The sequence below is a fragment of the Protopterus annectens genome, chromosome 4.part1 (assembly GCF_019279795.1).
Source record: "Protopterus annectens isolate FY-2018-M chromosome 4.part1, PAN1.0, whole genome shotgun sequence".
In the NCBI taxonomy this organism is placed as follows: Eukaryota; Metazoa; Chordata; order Ceratodontiformes; family Protopteridae; genus Protopterus; species Protopterus annectens.
This window is the reverse complement of record NC_056734.1, coordinates 725,455,841-725,467,827: the sequence shown is the minus strand read 5'-3', so window position 1 is coordinate 725,467,827 and position 11,987 is coordinate 725,455,841.

The window sequence follows — 11,987 nt, the reverse complement described above, 5'->3', positions numbered from 1 at the left end:
TACAGGGGTTATGACAGGCAGGCTTTATTTATTTAATTGCTAATGGCTGCAGAAACTTTGCTTACTTATTTAAGTGCTAATGGCTACAAGTTATTTTACATATATGTATATTAGTGCTTATGGGCTGCAGAAACTTATTTCAGTGCTTAGTACTAGAAACTCTAATGGCTGCAGACACTTATTTAAGCTTTAGGAGAAACTGTGTACTTTTTTCTGTGTTACTTTAACATCAGAATAGCTTTAGTTATTTAAGTGCTAACGGCTGCAGAATCTTTTCAGTGCTTAACGTTTGAAACTCTAATGGCTGCAAAACCTGCTACTTTATGTTAATGGCAGGAATAGCTTTGCATATGTAAGTGCTCTGTGTGTGTTATAGCCAGAAATAAATGCTAGATATTAGAGTTTCATTCATTCATTCCGTTTGTTCAAAAATACATGCTAATGAAAAACCTGCAGCTCAATTAACTTTTTACTTGACTGGAGGTCATTCCCCTGCATCACTTTGTTCAAATCAGAATTCTTAAACACAGAAGTAGAGAGGCTCACTTTACTTATTTGCAGTTTCTACCAGGACTCAAACCACTCATTCTGTTATTGTTTATTATGCACTTTCCTGTGTAGGTAACACACTCCCACTGAGAGTCAGAATAAGAAAATTTATCTGGGCTTTAAGGATTAGATTCATCAATCATTGCTAGGCTAGCTCAACACTGTCCAGATGTTCACAGAATGTTTCTAGTCTAGATTAAACATGCAATGCATGTTTTATTTCAGATTCAGCAAACCTGTTACCCGGAATCGAACATATTGTTTGAAGTGCTTTGGAGCTTATTATCTGTTAACCAGTCTGTGCTTTTATTATGCACCAAGTGTGTACATATTTTCAAGAAATAAATGGTGTTTATGTGTGCTTTTGTCCTTGACTATTTTAAGCCTTTCCTTTAATACTTGACCCACACATTTTTTGAACTGTATGGGAGTTTATTAAGTGAAGTTAGGACACGAATGAGTAGGACATACAGTGGGAATACTATTGTCCTTTAGCATTGTGAACAAATTCTGAATACAACTGAACTGTCAAGCTGTTTGTTAATAGTCTGGACAAACTGATCATCTGAACTGTTGTGGGTTATTGCAGCTATATATGAGCAGTAATCACCATTCTGTATCTTATGCCACATATTCATATGAGGAAGGACTGTAATTCCACTCATTGTATGAAAACATCAGTATGGAGTAATATCCTGGCTTTGTTGTATCTTTTGGCTTTTCCCAGTTAGGGGTCGCCACAGCAGAACTCCGGTCCGCTAATGATTGCCAGTAGATTTTTACGTACTGAGTTGCCAGCCCTGACGCACAACCTTCAACGAAGGTATGCCCATTCACACATGTCTCCACACAGAAGACGCTTTAGCTGAGAATCAAACAGGACACCGTCTTACTGTGAGACAACGCTACCGCAGCACCACCACTGCATGGTCTTTAAATGAAGTTTTCTTCAAGCTGCTTTCCCCAAAGATGTGTCTTGTAAAAAAAATAGATGCAGTTCTTTATTTTTTCCAGGAAATGTCATGTTGAGATATTTACTACCTAGCTGAAAAAGATAAAAACTATAACTGGTTATCCCTGATATCTGCAAGGTAAGGTGGAGGCAGTGTTGTACAGTCAGATTATGCTGCAGTCATTTCAAGAACTTGACTTTTTGTTTATCAGAAAGTGAGTAGAATAAATTACTTGTATAAAAGAAAGAAATTAAGAAGAATATAGGTTCATAGATTAGTACTAAGCTAACTGCTCTTGCAAGCCATTTTAAGCCTAGCCAATTATCCCTTGTGAGACTCAAACCCTGTACCTTGTGTTTGTAAGGCAAACACCTTAACCATTAGGCTACCCTTGAAGAATGAAGAAGTGCTTTCATTACTAGCAGTGTACCAGTAGTGGGTGGATGAACATCTGACTCACACTGACCTCAGTAACATAACTGTCTCCATAGGGAAAACAAATTATTTTGCTGAAGCGTAGCTAACGGACACTATCCAGACTTCAGAATATAAAAAACGAGTAACCGTTGCTACCATTGCAAACAAAATTTGTATTCAGAGTTATAGAAATGCTTTCATATTAAAAAGGGTAGCAAGATAGAACATGAGGCAACATTTCACAGTATGCACCCAGTATGATACACCTGAATTCAGACAGCATATTATTTCAACAATTTTTCTTGTTTAACTAGTCTGAACCCATGGTCATCCTTATGATAAACAATGGATTAGCAGGGAGAAGGAAACTGTGTTTGATGGGGTGGCCAATCTGAATCTGACTATTATTTCACTATGGGGTTATTAACAGTGTCACCTAAATTGCATTTTCTAGGATAATATGTTTACTTGTAGAACGTCTTACATTTCAGACACTTGAGTTTGGGAAATCTGAACTCCACTGACTGAACCAGATACATTGTTGTGCATGACAACCATCTGTAGTAGAAATTAATTGAATCTAGACAGCAAATACAATCTAGCTTTTACTGATGACAATAAGCTGCTTCAGGGCAGGAAAACTAAGGGAAAGGAAAGGTGTACAAAGATCACAAAAAGTCCAAGTAACAATGGAGAGTATAGAAATAGTTTTGTGTCATCCTGTAGCCTGAGAGTCATGAAGTGTGATTACTGCAAGTGCATGTGTAAAGCATGGCTTCTTAACAGTAACAACTTGGTGGAACGTGGCAGGTAGGGTAGACTATGGAAGAAGAAATAAAGGGGTCAGAATAGAAGCAGTTAATTTTTATAAAAGAAAATTGTATTTTAGTTTTGCACAAGTTCAAATATTAACATAAATAAAACACTATTGCTCTGCTTATTTTGTGTTTCATGATCATATTTTGGTTGTCTGTTCTTCAGTTTGTGTTTAAACAGTGGCATCCCACAATTCCACTGGAGTGGGTGGGTTACATAATTATATATGTACATTTTATGTTAATCAATGTACAGATTTGTACCTATTTTTCATGGGCCTTTGTCCAGATTTTTGATGTTTCCAGGCTGAGAGGTATGGTCCCCATGGTGAAATTTTTCAAATGTATGGCAATAGAACTGTCATCTTTCTTATCAGTAATATGTCTCACATGTTTTAATAGCCTAGTTTTGAAACATGTGTTACTCTTCCCCACATAAAATATACTACAAGTGCATCTAAGAGCATTCTCTATACACCAACCTCTTGAATGTACAGATTTCAGCATGTTTCCAGCCTTTCCCCTCAGCAGGAATGACAGCACTAAATAATGATAGATCATTATACCTATCAACCTCCTACTGTATGACATCTGGACAAAGCCTGACATAATTGGTGGACAGAGGCCCAAATACATAGCCATACTTGAAATATTGCTGTACATACGGAGAACGTTGCTGGTGTTACAGGGTTTGTTGTAACATATCTTTTCTGAGGGATATAAAGTCAGAAAAACAAATGAATGTTAGCATTTACAGATTGCGTCACCAGTGTATGCTACTGATTTGCCAAGGACAACACCTTTCTGGAGAACAGACCAAACATAACAGGCTAGCCTGTGGCCATTATGTGGATAGCCCTACAGTTAAAAGCTATGCAGAGACAGAACGTTGTCAGACTGAAACCCATGCAGAAGTAGCATTTGCAGACAAGCCCTGTTAAACTAGTAGTATTCCAAACATATAACAACGATATTCACATTCTGCCCCTAAGTCTTGAACCTTCTCCACCATTTAGTTGACTTGTCTCTACAAGTCTTCTTGTAAGAGGTAGTAGCTCATGTGACTCCAAGATGTCTTCCTCACAAGTAAGGAAAAGGGCCAATGCCCACCTGGAGTACTCAATTATAGGAGTGTGTTGCCATGGCATTGGCTACTGGAAGAACTACACAGCTGTTCTGCATGCAATTAGCAAGTGGGCAACAGGCCATCACCTGATCATGAGCATCACCTACAAAAGCCATGCTGCCACCTATTCAAACCAGCTATATCCCTGTAGTGCAGAGAGAGAGAAAAAACAAAACATAAACTGGAAAAAAGAAGAAAATAAAAAAAGGTAAGTAGAACATGTAAGCATGTAACTGAATGTAGTACTTGGTCTGTAATAATGGGAAATATGATTTGGAAGGATATATGTCCCAACAAGACTTGCTGTACTAATGTCCTACTGAATAGCTGCTATGGCCATAGCATCTGGCCCTCTCTGCAGTTGGAGAGATCACAGCCATACCTCTCAACTGTACAGATCTTCACAGAATGTCCAGATTTTCCCATTGTACTTTTTTGTCTGTTTCTCCTAAAATCTGTACTTTTCTAGCAAATAGCTGAGGATTGAAGTAATCAAGTAATGACAAACTCTTGAGTTTAAGACTCCACATCCTTAAGAATATTCATGGTAATGCAAAATGTATCATTCTACAAACTTCCTAAGTTTATAACAGGAATATTTAAAGTCTGTCCCTATTTATCCCTCCATCATTGTAGGCTTTGTTCATATGTGATGCTCTAAGAGGTTGCGCGGTAGGATCACAGCTCAGGAGCCTAACTCACCCTGGGGAAAGACAGCGCACATATGACAATCGCTGGGGTGTCTGTCAAACAGTTGTGACTGTGCCACTGCTAGGCCAGTTAATGGTATGTTGTTCATATCCATATGTTACCTGTGAATATGAGTATGACACATGTTTGTCTGTAAAGCTAAGAGAACTATATAGGGCATGTCCACAGTAAAGTACTGTTGCAGACATGTATGTTGAATTGCATGTGATATATTGAATTAATAACATTCAACTGTACAGTGTTCTGCTGGACAATAAGCACATTTGTGACTGATATCTGTAGTCACATACAAATATACCTGTGTTATGTCAGCCAAACCATTGGCAAGTATGTGAGCAATGACAATATAACATAATAGCCTACTTATAACTATTGGACATCTTCCAGGTAATCAAAGTGATGTCAAAGACTACTGTGCAATCAACTTACTAATGCATGGTGCAGCTATATTAATATAGTATCAACACTGATCTCCCTTTTATCACCCATTTATGTGTGCCATTGTCCAGACCTACTGCTATAACAGGTTGAGAAGTATGATTGAGCAGCAAGGCTGTAAATACAGTGTGCCATACTAACATAGAACAAAAATGTATACCAGGTATCCCCTGAGCATGTGTATGTATGTGTATGTTCAGCTGGAAGGCACAAAACTAATCACATGGGTTTCAAGCAGTCAGGTACATAGGTTGTGCATGTTGGATATGTGTGCAATATCAGTGTCAGTGCATACAACAGACATAAATGTGTACAGCTACTGGTTATTGCATTTCCCTGACACTGATATGTGTACTAGAGTAGGCATGATTATCAGATAGTAATCGGAGAAGTGTCCAACTGTGTTATGACCCGCTGTCCATGCCTACCAATACCAGCTATATCAACACCTATATACAGTGGATATCACAAGTGTACACCCCCTGTTGGAATGCCAGGCTCATGTGCTGTATGTGCTGTATGACAATCAGACCACAGAAAATCATTTCTTAATGTTTCTCATCTTGAATGTGACCCCTAACCTGTACAATTCCATTGAAAAACAATGTTTCTAGGAAGGTGAGCAACTATTGCCAAATGAGGATGTGCCATGATGTTAGAGTCCAAACCAAGACAAATGAATGCTGCGATCATCTCAAGAGGTGCATACATAACATATCAGTTTAAGGGTGTGCACACTCATTCAGCTGGCTTATTGTACTGATTATTATTTCCATATGTTTTCACAGACCAGATTGTTATGTTTTCAATTGAATTGTACAGGTTATAGGTCACATTAAAGGTGGGAATTGTTTTGAAATGAGTTATTGTGATGTCATTTTTCAGTTACACAAATACCAGGCATTGTAACAGGGGTGTGTGCCCTTTATATCCACTGTAGCTATATTGACTCATCAGTACTTGACCTGCATAACCAGCCTCCACCTAGGTAGAGTAATCCCCTGTGTTGGACAGCAGCAATACACAAACCACATAATAGGTTGCTATATTGGCTGTACAGAGACACATAGGTGCAGGCAGCAACTTGGAAGCTAGTCCCTCTGTATCTGAGCAAGCATGTAAGTTCACAGGTGATTTCCTGTAAGGCTGACTATGACTACAAATCAGACATATCCACTCCACCAATGACAATTGCAACAGTGTCTCCACATATGTTGTCAGTCTCAGAGGAAGCAACACCGTTCACCCTGTACTGGGGGTAAAGCACACCTCATACACACATGCCATGGATATAGGCAACCTGCATCAGAGAGGTTAGGTGAAAACATTGCCACCCTGTCCACCCCAGTTGTATAGGGGGATATGCACATGAACCACACTCCTTCGCTCAACTATGGTGAGCATGTACATATTGCCTACTGATGGCAACAACAGCAAATCTCCATGGGGCATAATAACATCACTGTCTGCCTCCTACATGAACCCAGGCATGTGCTCACAGCTCCATCACACACCACAGTCAAACACAGACCTGCCACCATCCACACACCATCCACATGGAAGATGGCCACTGTCAACCCTCTACACAGAAATGAATGGAGAATAGAGGATTATGCAATCAAGTATCCAACATTGGGGGGAATAAGATAGCTCAGGGCCAGAAGTATAATGTAAGCTGCTATAGCCATGATAGATTGGAGGCTTATGGTGTAGTTTGGATTATTTGCAAGTAATATCCATTATTGATGTGCAGTTTGACAACCATATGAGGTCCTGTGACCTTTCTCCTGTTTATGTCTTCCAGGTGACATGTAGAGGTCTTGCCTACCAGCATTCTCTGTTGGAAAAACTGACATCATCACCCAATATGGGATCAAACATTATGCCCTGTTATTTGGACAGAGAGCAGAAGATGTGCGGGAGAGGACCGCCCTGTGGAACACTCTGGTCCCCAGGGTAAATGATGCTGGTCTGCACAGCAGAACTTATGAGCAGGTGCAGCATCGGGCCACTGACCTCATCTGCCATGCCCGTCAATGGCTGCTGCTGTAGAGGACCGGTTAGCCACAGGTGGGGGCCCAGCCATCCAGCCCCCACTGACACCCACCGAGGAGCTCCTCACCAACCTTGGGGCACCCGCCCAATGCACAAGCCATGAAGCTGAGGAAAGCATTGTGGAGGTGGGTTGCACACACACACTGGATGAGGAGCGTGCATGTAAGGGCCCAGTAACATTAGTACACTAATGTATCAGATATACATGTTCCTGTATTCTATCTTCATCCATGTGTCAGGTCCCATTGCAGTTGTGAATGGGGGTTTTCTAATGCACAGAGGTGCACATCTATGGTGAGGACAGAACATTGTGTATTATTGGGGTTAGTACTGTAAATTTGCAGACATGCTGCATCCATCCTGTTCCAAGGCCACATGTAAGTCTGCTGACAATACCTCCCTCTCACAACTACCCAGGACCCTCTAGTCTGCATATGGGACAGCAGCCTTAAGCTGATGAGTATGACATCATTCTGTTGTTGCCTGGCAATACCCCAGGCATGTGAAGGGCATGCAATTTACTATGAACACAACTATCAGTAATAGCTATGTTGCTTTATGTAATAGCTATATTGCTTTATGTGGATGGTCACTTGTGGTGAGGTTAACTGCATTGCATCACAGTGGTCACCACTGGGGCCTGTTTGATGTGAATTCAATATTCCTGTATCATACCTCACAACTTGTCAGTGCCAAGACATCTAGACAGAGGCCAGCAAAATGGGCTGGACAAATGGCCTAAGTTAGGGATTTCTCTGACACACTAGTAGTATACAGTGGATATAAATTGTGTACACACCTCTGTTAAGATGCAAGGTCTTCCTGTTACATACAAATTAGGACCACAATATGTCAATCCACACTTCTTGCAGCCTTTAATGTGATGCATAACATGAGCAGTTCACTTGTAAAACCAAGCATCTGGACTCATGTATTGCACCTACAAAGCTGGTCACCTGTGAGGGTGGCAGACATCGTATCAGCATGATGTTTCAGTCAGGTATAATACCTCATGCTGCCATATGTGTTAGTACACTCACAGTGGCCTATTTGGTTACAATATTACATATATGGGCATTGTTAAGGAAAACACAGACCACTTTCGACCACGTATAGGTTGCAAAAATCTGGATAGTCCAGATACATCTGTACATAGGACTGTACAATGGTTTAACCTGCTGCACGTGAGGCAGATGCTGTAACCACACTATATAAAGTAATGGCAGGAGGAGGTGGTCACCAGCTGTGTATGGTACACACATCAAAATGGTATAAGCCACACAAGATATGATCTTCACACACAAACAGTTGTCATCATTGGGATTAGAACTCCTGGCTATCCATATATTTCTACTATAGTGCTATGCAGCTATCAGACACGCCACAGAGCTTACACCATTCCACCTCATCCAAAGGTACTTCTAAGGTGGATGACATCAACAGGGCTACTAAATTGGAGTGAGGGGAAGTGTAAAGGGTAGTACACAGGTCATAAATGGTGTAACCCACACACTACATGATTCTCACACAAACATACCCAAACATTTATCAGTAGGGAGATTAACACTCCTGCCTATCTAGTTATTGCTACTATAGTGCTTCACAGTTATCAGATGCACCACAGAGCTTATACATTTTCACTTAGTCCAAAGGGACTTCTAAGGTGGATGACATCAACTGGACTATTAGATTAGGGCAAGGGGAAGTGTGAAGGGTAGTACACAAGACAAAAATGGTATAAGCCAAACAGTACATGAAGACACACACACACACACACACACACACACACACACACACACACACACACACACACACACGCATGCACACACACTTGCCAGTCTGGATTAGAACTCCTGCCTATCTAGTTATGCAGTTACCACATGTGCTACAGAGCTTACTGAACTTTCACATGGCCAAAGCTGCTAACTGCACAGCTGAGGTAAAGTATTACAGGTGGCAGAAAGTCTGCCTTTAGTTCTACCCTTACATCATGCTTGTTCTTTCTGTCCTGCACTTCAAATAGCATTATGGCTTGGCACTTCACCAGGTTATTGTATCAAGAAGTGTGACACACCTGGGAGCCATAAGCAGTACTCGTTCATCACAGAAGTAGCCCCAGTACTTACTAGTTATGTCCACCCCGCTTGGCATTATTGAAGGGCAGTTTTCTGTTCCTTCACCCATTAACCTGGTGCACTTGCCCATTCTGAGGCACTGTTGCAACTGCCTCATGTACACAGACAGCCCTACCCTCTAAACTCCAAATGCTCACACCTGTGAGGGTTACCTGTATATCACCCAATGTGGACATATGCACTCTCCAGAAAAAGACTGGACTAGCAGGTCAAGAGGATAAGATCAACAGCTGCACCACATCATGTGTAACACATAGCTCACCATGACATCCACTTTGATAGCCATGACATACAATGAAAAGCCACACACCCTCCTTCACAGAGGCACTCAATGGACATTTATCCAAACATCACAGACCAGCTAGACAGACACCCACTGAGACACCACAACATGGCACATGCCAAGGGACACATATTTAACCTACAGAGTGTGCCCCTCAACCTAAGCTGCAAAGGCTAACCACCTTGCACAATGCAGTGATCATGGGTAACTCATTACTGAGGCACACATATATCATACTCACTAAGTTGAATATGGAGCAGGTAACAGCCAAATATCTATCACATGCAAGCATCCAACACATAACACAGCCAGTCATGGCACTCCACAACAACAATGGTTATCACTCTGTATCCATGTGGGTGTGAATGACCTGGGACACACCTCCCTGGACTACATGACAAGAGACATGGTTGAACTCTCTGATTATGTGGTCCAGGCAGGTGTGATAGTAGCCCTGAACAGTGCACCACTGTCATCCAGAATAATGCTGAGGTGCTATCAACAGATGATTGACTGCAACATTTGCTTATGTGTTTTGTGTCATTCTCAGGGGATCCAGTACCTCTCTGATTGGGATGACATAATTGACTGAACTCAATGACTTGCAACAGATGTCCTACATCTGTCAGCACTGGGTTTCCAGGTACTGACTATGTGTCTTGCCACCCTTATGATGCCTTATTAGGCAGTGTTCCTAATGTAATTACCGCCATATTAGCTAGACATGTATGCAATCTGAGGGTCATGCTGCTCAACAGTAGACATCTAACTGTCAGGATGCAGTCAGTCAAAGAACTCGTTGAAGTGAGGGACATTAACATGTCTGCTGTAATGGAGAGGTGGTTCACAGCAGCAGACAGCAGCCCTGCAGTATCAAGCTATAACACATTCCACAGCTGTCAGCCCCCAAACATGGACCACACCACACCTCCACAGGTGGTGTTGTCTCCATATTCATTATGGATAGGAACACCTCCAGACTAGTATCCCAGCATAATGCATTTGAGATACTTCCAGTGCAACTGCCTTGGGGTAATAGTGCAATCCAGACCATAGCCTGCTATGGGTCCACATCTATGTCCCTAGACTGTCAATCCACATTCCTCAACATCCTGCCATCTATGATGGTCCAATGCAACACTGACATAGTATGATACTTCAACTACTCCTCCATCACCTGGGGAAAGTAGTCAAGTGCCAGTACAGTTGCCCAACACTTCCTGGGATTCATCATTTCTAATGCCATGGACATACTGACCCCCAGTACAGGATGCAACAACCTTGACCTGTGTTGACAACTTAAATATGGGACTGTTGCTCATTCACAGTTGTCAATTCCTACCTGGTGAGATCCACACAGGCTGTAATCAACATGGGACTCAACATGTCAGCCACACACCCCCACAAAGGTAACCACCTTGCAAACCCTCTCCAAAGCTGAATTTGCAGCCATGACAACAGGGTTGGATGACTTCACTGCACCCATGACAATGGGAAATAGCTGCATGACTGTGGAATCATACACATATGCACTGTACAAACAGGTACATGAATTCATGGTGCTAGCCAGAGCCAACCGAACCCAGCCACTGTCCTCCAAACACTGGGAGACAATGTGATGGTCCCCTGCCATTACTAAAGTTTACAACAGAAGGAGGACACTGTTGCAGAGAAAGGTGGTGCCCCATGACTATTGAACTCCCTTATTAGCCTCAAACACAACTTGGGATCCCTCATGAAATCCCCCATAGACATCTATGAAGGCAGACATGCAGCAGACACTGATGACAATCACAACAGCCTTTGATAGGTACATCAACAACTTCCACAGCATTAAACACAAGTGCTGTGAGTTACAGCTCAATGCTAATACCCATCCTGAGACAACAGATATTGGCCACAGTCTTGGCAACACATTCAGTGCCAGATTTGCCACTCTCTCCCCACACAAGTGAAGTGCTATATCATCTTTCTGTTCTAGGTGTCGGTGTGTCACCAGGATGTGACCCTGCAGCAACACCAAAGGGTGTGGCAGTGTGGTAACACATCCATCATGTCTTAGGCAGGGTACAGCTGTATCTGCATATATTTCCCAGGTCTGTAAATGACTGCATATGTCTCACAGATTATAGGGCTGAGGGTTGTACATAGGTATATGTTGATTTACAACATCTGTTGTAGAGTGGAGAATGGTACTTGTTGTGGTTTGGACACACCTCTGATTGCTAATAACCACAGCCACAGGGGATATTCATCATCCAAACACACTGAAATTACTATTCACACACACACAGATACACACACACACACACACACACACACACACACACACACACACACACACACACACACACACACACACACACACACACACACACACACACACACACTTTTCAGTACTGAGATCCATAGGTTCATTGCTTCATAGGTGTGTAGTAGGTGAATGGGCCTGAAGGCACTACAAGGCTAGCCCAAGGGAATAGCTTGGCATTAGGCCACATGACA